We start from the raw sequence: 21249 nt of genomic DNA on the forward strand, positions 1-21249 counted from the left end.
AATTAGTCAATAGGACCCCCCGCGAAACTGCCCCCAGGGACAAGGTAACAGAACAGAGCTGGCAGATCTTTAAGGATGCTTTCCATGGAGCACAAGAGCTCTCGATCCTCAGGAGTAGGAAAATCAGGAAAGGAAGGCAAGAGACCAGCATGGCTGAGTCAAGACCTGCTGGTCAAACTAAAGGGCAAGAAAGAAATGCACAGGCAGTGGAAGCAGGGACAGGTATCCCAGAAAGAGTATAGGGATGCTGCCTGGTTATGTAGGGATGAGGTCAGGAAGGCCAAGGCGCGGCTGGAGCTGAACTTGGCAAGGGATGCTGAGAATAACAAGAAGGGCTTCTACAGGGATGTCAGCCAGAAAAGGAAGGCCAAAGAAAGCGTGCCCTCCCTGATGAGCAAGAATGGCAAATTGGTAACAACGGACAAGGAGAAGGCTGAGGTACTCAAAAAATTTTTTGCCTTGGTCTTCACTGCCAACCTCTCTCCCCACACCTCTTGAGTGGATGGACCGCAGAGCAGGGACTGAGGGAGCAACGTCCTTCCCACTGTAAGAGAAGATCAGGTCCATGACCACTTGAACCTGAACATACAGAAGTCTATGGGACCTCATGAGATGCATTCCACAGTCCTGAGGGAATTGGCTGATGTAGTTGCCAAGCCACTCTCCATGATATTTGAAAAGTCGTGGCAGTCAGGTGAAATCCCTGGTGACTGGAAAAAGGGAAACATCGCACCCATTTTTAAAAAGGGTAGAAAGGAGGACCCTGGGAACTACCGCCCTGTCAGCCTCACCTCTGTGCCTGGGAAGATCGTGGAACAGATCCTCCTAGAAGCTATGCTAAGGCACATGGAGGACAGGGAGGTGATTTGAGACAGCCAGCATGGCTTCACCAGGGGCAAGTCCTGCCTGACCAACCTGGTGGCTTTCTACAATGGAGTGACTGCATCAGTGGACAAGGGGAGAGCTACGGATGTCATCTATCTGGACTTCTGCAAGGCCCTTGACACAGTCCCTCAAAACATCCTTCTCTCTAAGTTGGAGAGATATGGATTTGATGGGTGGACTGTTCGGTGGATGAGGAATTGGTAGGATGGTCACATCCAGAGGGTAGTGGTCAATGGCTCAATGTCCAGATGGAGATCGGTGACAAGTGGTGTCCCTCGGGTCCATGTTGGGACCAGTACTGTTTAATATCTTCATCAATGACATAGTGGAATCAAGTGCACACTCAGCAAGCTTGCCGATGACACCAAGCTGAGTGGTGTGGTTGACATGCCTGAGGGACAGGATGTCATCCAGAGGGACCTGGACAAGCTTGAGAAGTGGGCCCATGTGAATCTCATGAGGTTCAACAAGGCCAAGTGCAGGGTCCTGCACCTGGGTTCGGGCAATCCCTGGTATCAATACAGGCTGGGAGATGAAGAGATTGAGAGCAGCTCTGTTGAGAAGGACTTGGGGGTACTGGTGGATGAAAAGCTGGACATGAGCCAACATTGTACACTTGCAGACCAGAAAGCCAACCGTATTCTGGGCTGCATGAAAAGAAGCATGGCCAGCAGATCGAGGGAGGTGATTCTTCCCCTCTACTCTGCTCTCGTGAGACCCCACCTGGAGTACTGCATCCAGCTCTGGGGCCACCAGTACAAGAAAGACATGGACTTGTTGGAGTGAGTCCAGAGGAGGGCCACAAAGATGATCAGAGGGCTGGAACACCTCCCCTATGAGGAAAAGCTGAGACACTTGGGGTTGTTCAGCCTGGAGAAAAGAAGGCTCTGGGGAGACCTTATTGCAGCCTTCCAGTACTTAAAGGGGGCTTATAAGAAAGATGGGGACAGACTTTTTAGTGGTGTCTGTTGCAATAGGACAAGGAGTAATGGTTTTAAACTAAAAGAGGGTAAATTTAGACTAGATAGAAGGAAGACATTTTTTACAATGAGAGTGGTGAAACACTGAAAGATATTGCCCAAAGAAATGGTAGATGCCCCATCCCTGTAAACATTCAAGGCCAGGTTGGACGGGGCTCTGAGCAACCTGGTCTAGTTGAAGATGTCCTTGCTCATTGCAGGGGGATTGGACTAGATGACCTTTAAAGATCCCTTCCAACCCAAACTATTCTATGATTCTATATTTACATTTCAGCCATCATCCTCCATACCAGAGAGGTTTTAACTGGGAGGAGTTGGGGGGAGTGGTCAGTATGCTGGAGATCAGGGCTGCCATTCAGAGGGACCTGGACAGGCTGGAGAAATGGAATGACCAGAACCTCATGAAGCTCAATATGAGCAGATCCAAAGTCCTGCATCTGGAATGAAATAACGCTATGCAACAATACAAGCCAGAGGCCGACTGTCTGGGAAGCAGCTCCACAGAAAAGGATCTGGGAGTCCTGGTGGACAAGTTGACAATGAGTCAGCAGTGTGCCCTTGCAGCAATGACGACCAACTGCATCTTGAGCTGTATTAGCAAAAGTGCAGCCAGCAGGTCCAGGGAAGTGATCCTTTCCCTTTATTCAGCACCTGTGAGATTGCATCTGTGGTACTGTGTCCAGTTTTGGGCTCCCCAGTACAAGGACAGTGACACACTAGAACAAGTCTAGCGGAGAGCCACCAAGCTGGTCGGGGGCTGGAGAATGACATCCAAGGAGAGGCTGAGAGAACTTGGCCTGTTCAGCCTGGAGAAGAGAGAGAGATAAGGACAGGGAGATTACTTGCCAATTACCATCACGGGCAAAACAGACTCGACTTGGGGAAATTAATTTAATTTACTGTCAATTAATTGTAATAGAACAGGATTATGAGAAATAAGAACAAATCTAAAAATGCCTTCCCCCCACCCCCCCTTCTTCCCAGGCTCAGCTTCACTCCCAACTCTTCTACCCCTTCCCCCCCAAGCAGCACAGGGTGATGGGGAATGGGGGTTGCAGTCAGTTCATAACGTTTCATCTCTGTGGCTCCTTAATCCTCACACTCTTCCCCTGCTCCAGCGTGGAGTCCCTCACACGGGATACAGTCCTTCACAAACTTCTCCCATATGGGGTCCCTTCCACAGGATACAGTCCTTCACAAATTTCTCCAATGTGGGTCCTTCCCACGGGCTGCAGTTCTTCAAGAACTACTCCAGCACAGGTCCTTTCCATGGGGTGCAGTCCTTCAGGAATGGACTGCTCCAGCATGGATCCCCCACGGGACAGAAAACCTGTTCCTGCGTGGGCTCCTCTCCACAGGCTGCAGTTCCTGCCAGGAGCTTGCTCCAGCATGGGATCTCCCACAGGGTCACAGCTTCCTTCAGGACACATCCACCTGCTCTGGCGTGGGTCCTCCACGGGCTGCAGGGTGGATATCTGCTCCACTGTGGACCTCCATGGGCTGCAAGGAATCTCTGCTCCGGTGCCTGGAGCACCTCCTCCCGCTTCTTCTTCACTGACCTTGGTGTCTGCAGGGTTGTTTCTCTCACATTTTCTCACTCCTCTCTCTCCCCGCTGCTGTTGCGCAGCGTATTTTATCCTTCCACAAGCACAGCTCACCAAGCATGAGGAGGATCATGACACCCACAAAGCCCTTCTGGAGGGAGGCCATACCCAGGCAGCTCCGTGATTAGCTGAGGAAAGGGGAGATGGGGTGGGGCTTACTCCTCCCAGCTGCTCTTTCTCTTGGTCACGTGTAGTTGACGTGAGTTGGGTTTCTGTGCTGCACTTCCTACGCCATTGAGAATGTGAGGCGGTGGATGCAGCGTCCAATTTGGTCGGCGTCAGTGGCAGCTTTTATCTCCAAATTGTGTTTTCAGGTGGCATGGAAAACGCAACAGGTGAGTCACTGGGGAGAGGGTGTGCTGCTGCTCGTATCTCTCTCCACTGTGGCGGGGCCACCCTGTGCGGCCTTCCTCTCTCGTCCCTCATTCCTGTCTCATAAGGATTCCCGCCGGTGGTGAAGGTCGCGCCGGGCTGGACCGCTGCTGCCTCTGGAGCATGAGCGTCCTAGACTGTCACAGCGGCGCGGAGGGGGGCGGGGAGTACCCGGAAGCGGCAGGGGAGTGGTGGTGTACGGTAGCCGGGCTGCATCAATTCGTCCTCGCGCTCCAGACTGGGAGTGGCGTCTTGGGACACGCTCCTCAGTGGGAACCGCAGGAGAGACGTTCCGCCGTGCCGCGGAGTAGGCGAGGACTGGACAGGAATAGGGAGAATAACAACAGCACGTGGCAGTCTTCTGCAAGCCGCTTAGAATCCTAGCTGCTGATCCCTTGGTCGCTTTCTCTCATCCACTGCAGTACCTGCTGCCGAGGAGCTGGTGGCAGTCTACGCAGCAGAGCTTGAAAGCCTGATCCTGCTCAGGACACAAACGCACTCAGGTTGCTTTGCTAAATCCCCGCATTGTTCCTGATGCAGGCACCGGGAAAAGGCTAAACAAGAGAATGCAATGGCTGCCTTCCAAACTCAACACTGTGTTTAGGTGTCTTTTCTTTTGGCAGTTCCAATTTACAGAAAATCTCTTCTCAGGCTAGAAGAAAAAAAAAAAGAGAACCATTCAGGTCGGAAGGGACTTCTGGAGGTCTCTAGTCCAACCTCCTGCTTAAAACAGGGTCAACACTGAATTCAGACCAGCTTGCTCAGGGTTTTCTCTAGTCAGGGTTTGAAAACCTCCAAGACTGGAGACTGCACAACTTCTCAGGGCCCCTGTTCCACTGCTTGACTGTCCTAATGGTGAAAAACAGTTTCCTTGTAGCCAGCAAGGAAAACTTGCTTTTTTCAATTTGTGCCCATTGTGTCATCTTCCCACTATGCAACACTGTGAAGAGCCTGGCTCTGTCTTCTTGATAGCCTCCTCATAGGTATTGGGGGGCTGCTATTAGTTGCCCCTGCAGCCTTCCTTGCTCCAGGCTGAACAAGCACAGTTCCCTCAGCCTCTCCTCATAGTGCAAGTCCTCCAGCCCCCTGACATCTTGGTGGCCCTCTGCTGAATTTGATCCACTTTATCAATTACTTTCTCGTATTGGGGTGCCCAATACTTGACACAGCATTCTAGATGTCTAAAACTCTAGATTCTAAAAACTGGCTGGATGGCCGTGCCCAGAGAGTTGGGATTAATGGGGTGAAATCCTCTTGGTGGCTGGTCACCAGTGGTGTCCCTCAGGGCTCAGTTTTGGGGCCGGTTTTGTTTAATATCTTTATCAGTGATCTGGATGAGGGGACTGAGTGCACCCTCAGTAAGTTTGCAGATGACACCAAACTAGGTGGGAGTGTTGATCTGCTTGAGGGTAGGAAGGCTCTACAGAGGGACCTGGACAGGCTGGATCGATGGGCCAAGGCCAACTGTATGAGGTTCAACAAGGCCAAGTGCCGGGTCCTGCATTTTGGTCACAACAACCCCAAGCAATGCTACAGGCTTGGGGCAGAGTGGCTGGAAAGCTGCCCGGCAGAAAAGGACCTGGGGGTGCTGGTGGACGGCCAGCTTAACATGAGCCAGCAGCGTGCCCAGGGGGCCAAGAAGGCCAACAGCATTCTGGCTTGTATCGGGAATAGCGTGGCCAGCAGGAGTAGGGAAGTGATGGTGCCTCTGTACTCGGCACTGGTGAGGCCTCACCTCGAGTACTGTGTTCAGTTCTGGGCCCCTCTGTACAGGAGGGACATTGAGGTGCTGGAGCGTGTCCAGAGGAGAGCTACCAGGCTGGTGAGGGGTCTGGAGACCAGGTCATATGAGGAGAGGCTGAGGGAGCTGGGCATGTTTAGCCTGGAGAAGAGGAGGCTGAGGGGAGACCTCATTGCCCTCTACAACTCCCTGAAAGGAGGGTGGAGAGAGGTGGGTGGTGGCCTCTTCTCCCAGGTGAATAACGACAGGACCAGAGGAAATGGTCTGAAGCTGCAGCAGGGGAGGTTTAGATAAGATATTGGGAAGAATTACTTTACTGAAAGAGTGGTCAGGCACTGGAACAGCCTGCCCAGGGAGGGGGTTGAGTCACCATCCCTAGAGGTATTTAAGAAACGTCTAGATGTGGCACTTCAGGGCATGCTCTAGTGGCAGAGATTGTAGGTTGTTTGTTTGTGGGGTTGGTTTTTTTTTTTCATGTGTGTATGGTTGGACTCGATGATTTCAAAGGTCCTTTCCAACCATGAAGATTCTATGATTCTATGATTCTATGTGATCTAATGAGCACCAGGTAAAGGAGGATAATCAGTTCCCTCAGTCTACTAGCTATGCTCCTGGTAATATAGCCCAGGATACTGCTAACCACTTTTGCTGCCAGGGCACAGTTCTGGCTCATATTCAGCTTGCTGTTTTCCAAGATCCTCGGGTCCTTTTCAGCCGAGTTGCTCCCCAGCCAGTCCCCAGATGGTATTGATGCCAGGGGTTCTTCCCTAGGTGCAGGTCTTGGCATTTCATAGAATCATAGAATAGTTTGGGTTGGAAGGGACCTTTAAAGGTCACCTAGTCCAACCCCCCTGCAATGAACAAGGTCATCTTCAGCTAGACCAGGTTGCTCAGAGCCCCGTCCAACCTGGCCTTGAATGTTTCCAGGGATGGCGCAGGGATTTGTCCTCATTGAATTAAATTAAGCTCCTGTCAGCCCATTCCTCCATCCTGTCTAGGTCTCTCTGAATGGCAGTCCTGCCCTTGAGTGTATTTGCTTCATCCTCCCAACTTCTGCAAACTTGACAAGAGGAAGATGCATCACCTCCTCCAGGTGTTTGATAGAGATTTTAAACAGGACAGGTCTCAGGATAGACCCCTGCAGTACCACACTTGTCACAGGCATCCCAGTAGAGTACAACCCAGTAACCACCACTCTCTGAGCTCAGCCACACAACTAGTTTTTAAACCCATGTAGTTGTCCGCCCATCCAACGGCGGATCAACTTGGATACAAGAATATTGTGGGATACAGTATTGAAAACCCTGCTAAAGTCAAGGTAAATGACATCCAGTGCTCTCCCTTCATCCACAAATCCTGCCATTTTATCACAGAAGGCAATTAGGTTGGTCAGGCATGATAGCCGCCCCTTGGTAAATGCATGCTGACTGTTCCCAATCACCTTCTCCTTCATGTGCCCAAAAAAATGTTCCAAGAGGACTTTATGATTTTCCCAGGATCTGAAGTTCCCTGGGTTGAACTTTTGTCTTTTTTTTTTTTTTGAAGGTGAACACAACATTTGTTCTTCTCTAGTCATCAGGGAATTCCTCTGATCTTCATGACTTTTCAAAGCTGATAAGAGAACGGCCTCACTATGAAACCAGCCAGTTCTCTCAGCACCCTTGGATGCAGCCCATCTGGTCCCATGGATTTGTACAGATTAAGTTCTCTGAAGTAATCTCTGATTCAATCCTCATCCACTGTTGGTAGTTTTACTTGAACCCTGTCTCTAAGCACAGAGGCCTGGGAGACTTTGTTGATGAAGACTGAGGCCAAGAAGGCATTGAGTACCTCAGCCTCATCTACGTCCACTGTCGCTAGATCACCCACCTCGTTCAGCAATAGGCCCACCTTCTCCTTGTTCAGTCTTTTACTATTAAAGTGGTAGTAGAAGCTCCTGTTGCCCTTGATCTATGATCTGTGGAGTTCCTCATGTTGCTTAAAGAAGGCTTTGTCTGCTTCCTCACACTGTCTGTAACAAACTCCTGCCACAATCTCACTTATTGTCCTCTGCTTTGATCTTGTTCAGTTCCTGTTAGTTGTAAGGGTTGTCTTCAGAAATTGAGACCAATGTAAGCAAAGATATAGCTGTATCTGGGATGGAATCACTTACTGGAAAATAAAAACAAACTGGGTAACCAAATTAATTTCCTTTATGATATTTAACTTCTGATTAAATTATATAATGAAGGCAGCAATCAAATATCATAAACCTGTCGGCTCATGGTAACTATTAGTTGTATGGGGAGCCATCTGTGAAGAAACAGGTTAAAGATTATTACATAATATTGCTATTTATTTCCCCTAGATGGATATGCAGAGTTACTGGGGGGGGGGGTGTCACTTCAAATTTTAGTGTCTTTTGTTAAGTAGTTCAAATAGCTTTTCTTTCTTTTTTTTTTTTAATTTTTATTTCAGTTGTACCATATTTTAGTTCAAAGTAAATAGTAACTAAGCAACTGTGTGAGCTGACACAGACAGGACAACCACAAAACCACGAATGAAAGGCAAAGAACAAATTTAATCTTGATACCTCACGGACCAGGGGATCTCCAAAGCAGCACCCAGGCAGAGGCACGCAAGCAGGGGACCGTGGAGCGAGAGAGTCCTTATTAGTGAGAGAGTCATTATTGAGAGAGACCTTGTTAGTGAGAGAGTGAGAGCTCAGACTCCCTGTTCTCGCCTGTATTTCAAGGGTTCAAGCAGGCGTAGTTTTCCACTGTACTTTGATCTTCTTCAACAGCAGGGCAGGAATCTCAAGTATGTTAGATAAGGTGTCCCTGAGTCCATCACAGACTTATGTTATCTAAGTGCAGATGTTCTACTTGCAAGCACATAAGACTGAACAACAATTAGTGTGATATACGTGTTTTCTAGCACCCCAGGTGCAAGTCACTTGAGCATGTTTATAATCCTCACCAATCTTCCGTTACTTTCCCACAGCAACCATTTTGGCACTAGCAAGCTACTCATCCACTTCTGCTTTTACTTGGCCCAACTTTTTGTTTTAACACCAAAATAATTATAATGATTCTTCAGTGTGTTGTCTACTTGTGCAAAATACTATAGTGCAACTAATAGGTCTTACTTGACAGGCCTTCACCAGTATCGGTAAGAAGTATTAAAGGTTCCTCTATTATGATGAGCTACCAAGATTGAAGAATTTCTTACATGCATAGCTATGTCTTGAAAAGTGTCAGACTTGGAAGTTAATGCAGATAGTTAGGAACCATCTGTAGTCAAGTTTTGAAAAATATTGTATTGTTCCTTTTTTAAGTTGGTTGATTCCAATTCCTCTAGGTGCCTCACCCTTAGAGACACATGCATACCTGGCTTCCAAGCCACAGCCTTCTCCAATGTGGGTCCCTCCCACACGCTGCAGTTCTTCACGAACTGCTCCAGCATGGGTCCTTTCCATGGGGTGCAGTCCTTCAGGAGCAGACTGCTCCAGCGTGGATCCCCCACGGGTTCACAGGTCCTGCCAGAAAACCTGCTCCTGCATGGGCTCCTCTCCACAGGTCCACAGGTCCTGCTGGGAGCCTGCTCCAGCGCGGGCTTCCCACAGGGTCACAGCTTCCTTCAGGGCACATCCACCTGCTCCAGCGTGGGGTCCTCCGTGGGCTGCAGGGTGAATATCTGTTCCACCGTGGACATCCATGGGCTGCACGGGGACAATCTGCCTCACCATGGTCTTCATCATGGGCTGCAGGGGAATCTCTGCTCCAGCACCTGGAGGACCTCCTCCCCCTCCTTCACTGACCTTGGTGTCTGCAGGGTTGTTTCTCTCATATATTCTCATTCTTCTCTTCGGGCTGCTGTTGCGCAGCAGTATTTTTTTTACCCTTTCTTAAATATGTTATCACATATAGGAGCTCTGAGGAGAAGGACCTGGGGGTCCTGGTAGACAGCAAATTATCCATGAGCCAGCAGTGTGCCCTTGTCGCCAAGAAGGCCAATGGCATCCTGGGCTGCATAGGGAAGACTGTGGCCAGTAGGTCGAGGGAGGTCATTCTCCCCGTCTACTCTGCACTGGTGAGGCCACAACTGGAGTACTGTGTCCAGTTTTGGGCTCCCCAGTTCAAGAGGGACAGGGAACTACTGGAGCGAGTCCAGCGTAGGGCAACCAAGATGATTATGGGACTGGAGCACCTCCCTTATGAGGAAAGGCTGAAAGAGCTGGGACTCTTTAGCCTGGAGAAGAGAAGGTTGAGGGGGGACCTGATTAATGTTTACAAGTATCTAAAGGGTGGGTTTAAGGAGGACGGAGCCAGGCTCTTTTCAGTGGTTCCCAGCGACAGGACAAGGGGCAATGGGCACAAGCTAGAACATAGGAAGTTCCGTTCAAATACACGGAAAAACTTCTTTACAGTGAGGGTGACAGAGCACTGGAACAGGCTGCCCAGGGAGGTTGTGGAGTCCCCTTCTCTGGAGATTTTCAAGACCCACCTGGATGCAGCCCTGAGGGATGTGCTCTAGGCAATCCTGCTCTAGCAGGGGAGTTGGACTAGATGATCTCTAGAGGTCCCTTCCAACTCTGAAGATTCCGTGATTCCGTGATCACAGAGGCACTACCACCATCACTGATTGGCTCAGCTTTGGCCAGCGACGGGCCTCTGTCCAATATGGGGGCAGCTCCTGGCGTCGTCTCACAGAAGCCACCCCTTCATCCCCCCTCCACTACCAAAACCTTGCCATGTAAACCCAATACAATGTCAAATACATCTAAATATAAATTGTTACTGTTGGGGAGGGGATGTTAAAGTGCATATAGTAAATTGTGTTAAATTCATCTGGTAAGGAAAAGAATAAATCTGATTATTTTTAGACTAAGTATATTAGTATGCTATTTTTTCTTTTATTCTACTTAATGGAATATTTGAAACACTAGATTTTTTTTACATTATAAAAACAATGAAAGAGATAAGTTACATTGAACTTTAAGCAAGCTTTTGGGAGAGGGAATAATTTGGAGGCTTATTTAGATATTGTTTGGTGGTTTTTTGTTGAATTACAGTCATGTAAACTATTTTTAATGCTTTATTACTGGGCACAGTAATAAAGTGTTGAATCACAGTTCAGAACTATATTTCACATAACTTGATAGTGATGATTTTGTTTAACAAGTAACAAAAGGTTTTGATCTTGCTGTGTTTTAACTGCATGTGTGCTTTTTTAAATGGGACAATGTCTTGTTGGGCGGGTGGAAGCTAGTTCTCTTAGCTACATGTATGCAAACTATTTCCTCCCTCCCCCCCCCTTGCCTTTTGTAAGAGGATAAGGGTTTGAGTTAAGACTCTGAGAAGGTAGTTATAAATTTGGCTCCTTCTGTACCCAGCTACAAACTTCAACAAACCTTCTAGGAATTCAGTATCTACTTAACCCTCTGTTAAATTTGATTGGAATTGGCCGAGAGACTCAAAAGTTAATAACTGAAGGGAGATGGATGAATGGGTGATGAAATTCCATATTGTTCTCCTAGGAAATCAAAACACGTCCATTTACTCTTTGCAGCTTTTATTTATAATCTATATAAATAAAAAATATTAGTTTCGGAAAATCATACTTTATTTCTTCCTGTATAGTAGGGATGCTTGCTCACCCGTAGTAAATGGCGATGTAAGTTAATAATTCAAACGTTTACTAAGCACACACTCTATTAATGGTTCTTTCAAGTTTATAAACAAAATATTAAGAGAAAAAATGCTGATCGTCTTATTCTTGAGAATAAATCATTCTGACATTTGAGAAAAATGTGTCCTAAAATTCTTTCAGGAGATATCAAAGTGAATTGTAAAACTAAAAGCCATAACAACAAATACATGGAATGAATCCTCCAGTAATTTCAGTGTTAGTGACTACCCAAGGGAGAGGTAGTGTCTGAGTAGTTAATAGTCCTCAGCAGATTTTTCTTCCATAAATATATGTAGATGCATTTGAACCCACAGGAACTTGGCTGCAGTAAGAAATTTCGTAGCTTAACTACACATTGTGAAGAAGTACTTCCTTTTGTTCTGAACCTGCTAGTTTTGTTCCATAGCCCCTAGTCTTAGGGGGCAGAGAACAGTTTTCTTCTCCATTCAGGATTTTATAGTCTTTCTTCATATCTTGCCCTTAACATTTCCCTGACTCTGAAAATTTCTATAGTTATAAAATATTTGTAGCCAAGCAATTTGTGTGTTTTGTTTTTACTTTTAGTGATTTGTTCAGTTACAGTACTAGGCTGTTCCCTTTCCTGAGGCTTACTGAAAGACAATTGAACTGAATGCCTGCTGTTTATGGCTAATTTGTGACCCACTGACTATATCTGACTCTCCAGAAGAATTAATCTAGCATTTCCTGGATCCCTAAACTCTGCACTGGAAAATGGTTTGAGACCTTTATAAAGACTGCAGAGACTGGCTACCTAAACAACTTATCACACAATTGGAAGCATATGTTGTGTGGCCAAAATGGGTGTCCCTCATGACTAGGCATGCACCACCACATAGTTGAAATGCATGCCTTCTAGTCATTTGGTAGGGAAATGGTTGGGATATTGTCATAGGCAAGACAGAGTTGACCCAGAGAATTTCACTTAAAAATATGTTAATTGGCAATAAATTAAATTTAATTATTAATTTAGGTATTGAAACACCTTTCTTCCCCCTTCCCCAGGCTCAACTTCAGTCCAGACACCTTTCTTCCCTCCTCCCTGCTTTCCACTGCCCTTATTTTTGCCATGCATTACACTTGGTCCCTTCAGTGAGGCAACAGGCAGTGCAGGATGTTTGGAACAGTGCATAGTGTTTTTTCTTCCACTGGTCCTGTCTTTTTATTCATTTCCTCTGCTCTGGCATGGGTTTATCTACAGGCTGCAGCCCCTTTTGGGGGTGTACCTGCTTTAGGTGTGTCTTATCCATGAGCTGTAGTCCCCTCAGAAGCATACCATCTCCTCTGGCATGGAACAACTACTTCTGAGACTGTCTCCATCTGTGTCCCCAACAGTGTCCCCTTCCTTGTGTCTCTGTTTTTCCTCACATGTGTCCTTGCATGTCTCCTCCTGTGTGTCCTGCCCCTAGCTGCTACCACCCTTTGTAAAATATGTTTGTGCAGAGGTGTCATGTGTTCCCTTGGTTGAAGTTTCGGTATGTGGTGGGTTGTTTTCATCAGTTGCTAAGCTGGCTGTAACCAGCTGTGACTAGCACAGGACAGTTCATGGCCTATGCATGCACAGATCATCCCTGCAGCCCCCTGCTAGCAAAACCCCACCATTTATGATAAATATAGATATACTGCAAGTACTTCAAGGGAATCTTTGCCACCAGCCATTGCTGAAAGGTGAAGCATCACTGAACCAAAAAGGGAAAATCAGACAATGTATCAAACTAAGCCTTTCAAAAATATAATCTTGTTATTGACTTAGCTGCATTGCACATATTTAATAACCTGAAGTATTAATGCATTTTTCTGAATGTTCCATGTGCCTAGCACATAATATATATGACCCGAACAAAGCTTTGCACTTTACAAATGCTCATGTGTAAGATCTCAACTTTAACATTGCTCAGAGAATTAAATTAAAATAGCCTAGGATGTTTTGTTCCTTAACAAGAACATTCATGTAGTAGCTTACTATCTCTAATTCATGTACTTTAAACAGTTAGACACATTCACAAAAGCAATACACACATGCGCACACTGGATCGATCCTCCAGTAGCTGGGCTTAGACACTCAATCTACCCAGTAGCTGGGCCCTGGATCCCCCCAGTCTCCCCAGTTGCCTCCCACAGAAACACACACACGTAAATGAGTCTCTTATTCCACCCCCAGACCCCATAGTCTCTTTGGCAGTTGGCTTGGACCCCCTGGTCCCTCTGATAGCCAATTCCTCCACGTGTCTCACCCTTAGAGACACACGCATACCTGGCTCCCAAGCCACTTCACCTACTTGCTGGCTATTCTGATTTAATAGTTGCTGGTGATCATGCACTGACTTACATACCCTCACTTGCTCACTCCATTTGCTGGCACCGTGGACACATGGCCTGTGATCCCCACTGCAGTTGGTGGCACTTAAATCTTTGTATATACACCATGCAGGCAGAATTGAGAGCCCCTCACCCAGGAAATTAGTTAGAAATGGAATTTAATGACAAGACGGGACAGGGTGCATTGGTCAGGCACAGGGCATGGCCAGACAAGCATACCTGCTTATACACACTTGGCCTTTTTTATCCCTTATCCTACTATTTTCCCCACACTTGTTCCTCCCCAAGTCTCCTAGATCCCTTTCATTCCCCACTTTAGGTTCAGAGAATCATAGAATCATAGAATCTTCATGGTTGGAAAGGACCTTTGAGATCATCGAGTCCAACCATACACACATGAAAAAAAAAAACCAACCCCACAAACAACCAACCTACAATTTCTGCCACTAGAGCATGCCCTGAAGTGCCACATCTAGACGTTTCTTAAATACCTCCAGGGATGGTGACTCAACCACCTCCCTGGGCAGGCTGTTCCAGTGCCTGACCACTCTTGCAGTAAAGTAATTCTTCCTGATATCTAACCTAAACCTCCCCTGCTGCAGCTTCAGACCATTTCCTCTGGTCCTGTCGTTATTCACCTGGGAGAAGAGGCCACCACCCACCTCTCTCCACCCTCCTTTCAGGGAGTTGTAGAGGGCAATGAGGTCTCCCCTCAGCCTCCTCTTCTCCAAGCTAAACATGCCCAGCTCCCTCAGCCTCTCCTCATATGACCTGGTCTCCAGACCCCTCACCAGCCTGGTAGCTCTCCTCTGGACACGCTCCAGCACCTCAATGTCCCTCCTGTACAGAGGGGCCCAGAACTGAACACAGTACTCGAGGCGAGGCCTCACCAGTGCCGAGTACAGAGGCACCGTCACTTCCCTACTCCTGCTGGCCACGCTATTCCCGATACAAGCCAGAATGCTGTTGGCCTTCTTGGCCCCCTGGGCACGCTGCTGGCTCATGTTAAGCTGGCCGTCCACCAGCACCCCCAGGTCCTTTTCTGCTGGGCAGCTTTCCAGCCACTCTTCCCCAAGCCTGTAGCGTTGCCCGGGGTTGTTGTGACCGAAATGCAGGACCCGGCACTTGGCCTTATTAAACCTCATACAGTTGGCCTTGGCCCATCGATCCAGCCTGTCCAGGTCCCTCTGTAGAGCCTTCCTACCCTCAAGCAGATCGACACTCCCACCTAGCTTGGTGTCATCTGCAAACTTACTGAGGGTGCACTCAGTCCCCTCATCCAGATCATTGATAAAGATATTAAACAAAACTGGCCCCAAAACTGAGCCCTGAGGGACACCACTGATGACCGGCCGCCAAGAGGATTTCACCCCATTAATCCCAACTCTCTGGGCACGGCCATCCAGCCAGTTTTTAACCCAGCAAAGAGTACACTTGTCTATGCCATGATTTGCCAGCTTCTCCAGGAGAATGCTGTGGGGGACGGTGTCAAAGGCCTTACCAAAGTCCAGATAGACAACGTCCACAGCCTTCCCCGCATCCAGAAGGCGGGTCACATGGTCATAGAAAGAGATCAGGTTGGTTAAGCAGGACCTCCCTTTCCTAAACCCATGCTGGCTGGCCCTGATCCCTTGGCTGCCCTGCACTTGCCTTGAGAGCTCACTCAAGATGATCCTCTCCATGATCTTCCCTGGTACCGAGGTCAGGCTGACAGGCCTGTAGTTCCCCGGATCCTCCTTCCGACCCTTCTTGTAGATGGGCATCACATTAGCCACCCTCCAGTCATCTGGTACCTGCCCTGTTGACCAAGATTGTTGATAAATGATGGAGAGAGGCTTGGTGAGCTCTCCCACCAGCTCCCTGAGTATTCTTGGGTGAATCCCATCCGGCCCCATTGACTTATGTGCGTCTAGGTGCAGAAGCAGATCATTGACTACTTCCTCCTGGATTATGGGTGGGTTGTTCTGCTCTCCATCGTTATCTTCCAGCTCAGGAGGCTGAACACCCTGGGGATAGCTGGTCTGACTATTGAAGACAGAGGCAAAGAAGGCATTCAGTATCTCAGCCTTCTCCTCGTCCTTGGTTGCAACTTTCCCCCCCGCATCCAGTAAGGGATGGAGATTCTCCCTGGCTCTCTTTCTGTTGATGTATTTATAAAAGCTTTTTTTGTTGTCCTTAATGTTAGTGGCCAAGTTGAGCTCCAGCTGGGCTTTTGCCTTCCTAATTTTCTCTCTGTATAACCTAACGAGATCTCTGTACTCCTCCTGAGTTGCCTGTCCCTTCTTCCAAAGGTGGTAAACCCTCCTTTTATTCCTACGTCCCATCAGAAGTTCCTTATTCATCCAGGCTGGCCATTTTCCCCGCCCTTTAGACTTGCGACACTTGGGCACAGCCTGCTCCTGGGCCTTTAAGGTTTCCTTCTTGAAGGGCGTCCAGCCTTCCTGGACCCCTTTGCCCTTCAGGACTGTCTCCCAAGGGACTCTCTCAACCAGTGTCCTGAACAGGCCAAAGTCCGCCCTCCGGAAGACCAAGGTGGAGGTTTTGCTAACCCCCCTCCTTACATCACTATGAATTGAAAACTTGACCATTTCATGATCACTAAACCCAAGACGGCCTCCGACCACCACATCTCCCACTAGTCCTTCTCCGTTTGTGAACAGTAGGTCTAGCGAGGCACCTCCCCTGGTAGGCTCCCCTACCAGTTGTGTCAGGAAGTTCTCTTCCATGCACTCGAGGAACCTCCGAGCCTGCCTGCTCTCTGCTGTGTTGTATTTCCAGCAGATACCTGGCAGGTTGAAGTCCCCAAGCAGAACAAGGGCTGGCGATTGCGAGACTTCAGCCAGCCGCTTATAGAATACTTCATCTGTCTCCTCATCCTGGTTGGGTGGTCTGTAGCATACTCCCAGCACAAGATAGCATACTCCCAGCACGACAGGCCTGTAGTTCCCCAGATCCTCCTTCTCTTCCTCCCCTAAAGATCCCATTAGTCTGGTGCAATCCCAAAAGGCTCTTCCCCCGCATCCCTAGGGGTATGGAATACATTATGATAGTTACTACCCTCAGTCCAAAAGGTGCTTGGGGGAGCTGCCCATTGATTCACAATATGGTTGAGTTTGGGAGGGACCTCAGGAGGCCATCTGGTCCAACATCCCCTGCTCAAGCAGGGCCACCGAGAGCAAGTTACCCAGGATCATGTCCAGGAGGCTTTTGAATATCCACAACCTCCACAACCTCTCTGGGCAACCTGTTCAAGTGCTCAGTCACTCTCACAGTAAAAAAGTGTTTCCTGATGTTCAGATGGAACCTCCTGTATTTCAGCTTCTACCTCTTCTCCTGTCACTGGGCAACACTGAAAAGAGCCTGGCTCTGTCTTCTTTTCACCCTCCCTTCAGATATTTATATACATTGATGAGATCCTCCCTGAGCCTTCTCTTCTCCAGGCTGAACAGTCCCAGCTCTCTCAGCCTTTCCTCATAGGAGAGATGCTCCAGTCTCTTAATCATCTTTGTGGCCTTTCATTGAACTCTCTCTAGTATGTCCATGTCTAGTATGTCAACCATGTCTGTTGTGGTTTAACTCCAGTAGGTAGCTAAGCACCACACAGTCACTCGCTTACTTCCCCCACAATGCGATGGGGGAGAGAATTGGAAGGGTAAAAGTGCAAAAACTCATAGGTTGAGATAAAGACAGTTTACTAAAAAAAAAAAAAACCAAAGAAAATAAATTAAAAACCAAAGAAAAGCAAAACCAAGAAAAACAAGCACTGAAAAAACCCCACCGAATTGCTCACCACCAGACGACTGATGCACAGCCAGTTCATGAACAATGGCAACCCCAGAAAACTTCCCCCTCACCCTGGTTTTATTGCTGAGCATGATGTCATATGGTATGGAATATTCCTTTGGTCAGATGGGGTCAACTGTCCCAGCTGTGTCCCGTCCAAACTTCTTGTGCACCCACCAGCCTACCCGCTGGCGGGACAGCGTGAGAAGCAGAAAAGGCCTTGACGCTGTGTAAGCACTGCTCAGCAATAACTAAAACATCAGTGTGTTATCAACAATGTTTTCATCACAAATCCAAAACAGTCTGGGGAGGTCCCCCCTACTCAGAGCTAGCCAGCATTATTCCAATTTACAAGAAGGGTGTGAGGGAAGACCCAGGAAACTACAGACCTGTTAGTGTAACCTCAGTACCTGGAAAAATTATGGAGATCATACTGGGTGCTATTGAAAGGCATTTAAAGGACAATGCAATCATCAGGCACAGTCAACATGGGTTCACAAAGGGAAAGTCCTGCCTAACTAATTTGATCTCCTTCTATAATAAGATCACCCACCTAGTGGATGAAGGGAAGGCAGTGAATGTAGTTTTTCTGGATTTTAGTAAGGCTTTTGATACTGTCCCTTGCAGCATCCTTCTGGACAAGTTGTCCAACTGTGAGATGAGCGGCTAAGGACACTGGGTTTGTCTAGTTTGGAGAGAAGGAGGCTGAGGGGCGACCTCATTGCTCTCTACAGCTTCCTGAGGAGGGGACGTGGAAAGGGAGGTGCTGATCTCTTCTCCCTGGTACCCAGTGATAGGACGCATGGGAATGGGTCAAAGCTGTGTCAGGGGAGGTTCAGACTAGATATTACGAAACTTTTCTTTACCGAGAGGGTGGTCAAACACTGGAACAAGCTTCCTAGAGAGGAGGTTGATGCCTTGTGCCTGTCAGTGTTTAAGAGGCATTTGGACAATGCCCTTAATAAGATACTTAAATTTTTGGTCAGCCCTGAAGTGGTCAGGCAGTCGAACTAGATGGTTGTTGTAGGTCCCTTCCAACTGAACAACTGTTCTCTTCTCTTCTCTAGCCCCATACAAGCTACTATGAAGAAAATTATAAGTGTTAAGTTATCAAACTTGAAAAATAAGCAAAACCCAGAAAACCTTCTGCTTTAACTGTCATGCTTGTGCTTGGCATTAGGATGAGGATAAAAACTAAATAGATAGGACCAGGTTTTCCCATATTTGGTGGTACAGGAGTAACAGTTTGCACTACTATTCTGGTTAACTAATTGAATAACCTGTGACCTGCAAGCCACTGGACCTTTTTAAGTGGTACACACTCTACAGTGCTCAGTAGTTCCATCAAGATGGGAAACATCCTGATCTCTTGTTAGGAAATTGCTGCATCTGGATGAGTCCATTTCTGCTCAAGTCTTTTCTGCCTCCCTGAAAGGATTGAGGAGAACACCACCTGGGCCCCCATACCTTTCACTCACCCCCTGAGCTCTGTAGTCACTCTTGATATGTTTCTGGTTACTCCTAGCAAAATGGTTGGTGTCCACACGGAAGTGCAAGAAGGGGTGATAGTTTGAGGGCTGGACAGTCCCTCTGCAACATCCCATATCCTGGCCCCTGGCAAACAATAAACCTCACAAGATATCAGGTTGTATCAGCAGATTCATCCATCCCCCGCAGGAGGGAATCTCTGATAACTATCACATGCATTTTCTTCTTTTCTGTGGCCACAAATTTGGGCTCAGTTGGCTCTGATGGGTCTTTCATGTCCTCAGTAGTTCCCAGGGCACTATACCTATTGTGGTAGGTTGACCTTAGCTGAACACCAGGTGCCCACCAAGCCGCTCTATCACTCCCCCTCCTCACAGGGGGACAGGGGGAGAAAAATATGACAAAAGGCTTGTGGGTCAAGATAAGGAGAGGGAGATCGCTCAGCAATTATCATCATGAGCAAAACAGACTCAACCTGGGAAAATTAATTTAAATTATTACCAATCAAATCAGAGTAGGATAATGAGAAATAAAACCAAATCTTAAAACACCTTCCCCCCACCTCTCCCTTCTTCTGGGACTCAATTTACTCATGATTTTCCTCCCAAGCAGCACAGAAGGATGAGGAATAGGGTTTGCAGTTAGTTCATCACATGTTGTCTCTGCTGCTCCTTCCTCCTCACACTCTTCCCCTGCTCCAGCATGGGGGTCCCTCCCACAGGAGACAGTCCTCCACAAACTTCTCCAACATGGGTTCTTCCCATGGGCTGCAGTTCTTCACAAACCGCTCCAGCATGAGTCCTTTATATGTGTCTGTGTGAGCCGATGCAGGCAGGACACAGGAACAACCACAAAACCACATATGAAAGGGAAAGAACAAGTTTAATCTTGATACCTCACAGACCAGGGAATCTCCAAAGCAACACCCAGGCAGAGGCACACAAGCAGGGGAAACGGGCACCGCGGAGTGAGAGGGAGTCCTTGTTAGCAAGAGTCCTAGGCAGCGAGAGAGTCCTTGTTAGCAAGAGCGGCCGCAGACTCCCTGTTCTTGCTGGTATTTCAAGGGTTCAAGCAGGCCTAGTTTTCCCACTGTGCTTTGATCTTCTTCAACAACAGGCCAGGATTCTCAAGAGGCTAGATAAGGTGTCCCTGAGTCCATCACAGACTTACGTTATCTAAGTGCAAGTGTTTTACTTGCAAGCACATAAGACTGAATAACAGTTAGTGTGATATATGTGTTTCCCAGCACCCCAGATGCGAGTCACTTGAGCGTGTTTACAATCCTCCTCGCTGATCTTTCGTTGCTTTCCCACAGTGCCCTTTCCACGCAGTGCAGTCCTTCAGGAATGGACTGCTGCACTGTTGGTCCCCCATGGGGTCACAAGTCCTGCCAGAAAACCTGCTCCAGCATGGGCTCCTTTTTCCACAGGGTCACGGGTCCTGCCAGGAGCCTGCTCAAGCATGGGCTCTCCCACTGGGTCACAGCCTCCTTCAGGCACATCCACCTGTTCCGGCATAGGGTCCTCCATGGGCTGCAGGGGAATCTCTGCTCCAGCGCCTGGAGCACCTCCTCTCACTCCTTCTTCACTGACCTTGGTGTCTGCAGGGTTGTTTCTCTCACATATTCTCATTCTTCTCTTCGGGCTGCTGTTGCGCAGCAGTTTTTTAACCTTAAATACATTATCACAGAGGCACTACCACCATCACTGATGGGCTCAGCTTTGGCCATCAGCGGGTCCATCTTAGAGCCAGCTGAAAATAGCTCCATCCGACATGGGGGCAGCTTCTGGCATCTTCTCACAGAAGCCACCCCTGTAGCCCCCTGCTACCAAAACCTTCCACATAAACCCAATACAAGGTTATATGTCTATCTGGAGTTCTGTATGGAAATTATGCTTGTAGTTCATGGCTGCACACACATGAAAATAATCACTCTATTTTTAAAAGTTCTTATTCAGAAGGCAGATATTTCAATGAAGTTTTTGTGGTGTAACAGATAGCAATTCGCTCCTTGTATACTCCTGAAGATAAAGCTAGACCAATTCAGACTGGAGTTAAAGCTCAAATTTTTCAATATGAGGAACAATTTATCAAAGACTCTGTTGGCTTCTTCACAAGTAGAAATTTTTACATCAGAATTGTATGGTCTACTGAAGAGGCATTTTTATTTGAATAGAAATTAACAGGATCCACATTGCATTATTCAGTTCACAGTAGAGCATCCTGTGACGTTCAATGTGGTGTTAGCTATTATACTATGTTAACTCAATAACAGATTCTGGTTTGAGGGTTCTTTTGTTTGTTTTTGTGTTCCTTCACAGGGTTGCCAGCATAAGTATAATATCAATATGGTAGTGGGAAATTAAGGTAAGGTTTTGGTCATCTGTTT

General features: G+C 47.6%; 1 protein-coding gene across 5 annotated transcripts in view; it reads left to right on the forward strand.

The window, feature by feature from the left end:
• The window catches only part of LOC141735527 (zinc finger and BTB domain-containing protein 5-like), a 44754-nt gene that overhangs the window by 13970 nt on the left and 9535 nt on the right, over positions 1–21249 (forward strand). Inside the window, exons 1-2 of one of the 5 annotated variants that reach the window (XR_012584770.1) lie at positions 3546–3804; positions 7128–8772. The exons of 1 other annotated variant lie outside the window; for it this stretch is intronic. The gene's annotated coding sequence lies outside the window, so the exon portion shown is untranslated. Of the gene's footprint in view, positions 1–3545; positions 3805–7127; positions 8773–21181; positions 21228–21249 lie in introns of those variants that run through there. 3 more of the 5 variants (XM_074568486.1, XM_074568487.1, XM_074568485.1) reach the window with 3 other exon arrangements.

Source organism: Larus michahellis, chromosome W (assembly GCF_964199755.1).
Source record: "Larus michahellis chromosome W, bLarMic1.1, whole genome shotgun sequence".
Classification (NCBI taxonomy): Eukaryota; Metazoa; Chordata; class Aves; order Charadriiformes; family Laridae; genus Larus; species Larus michahellis.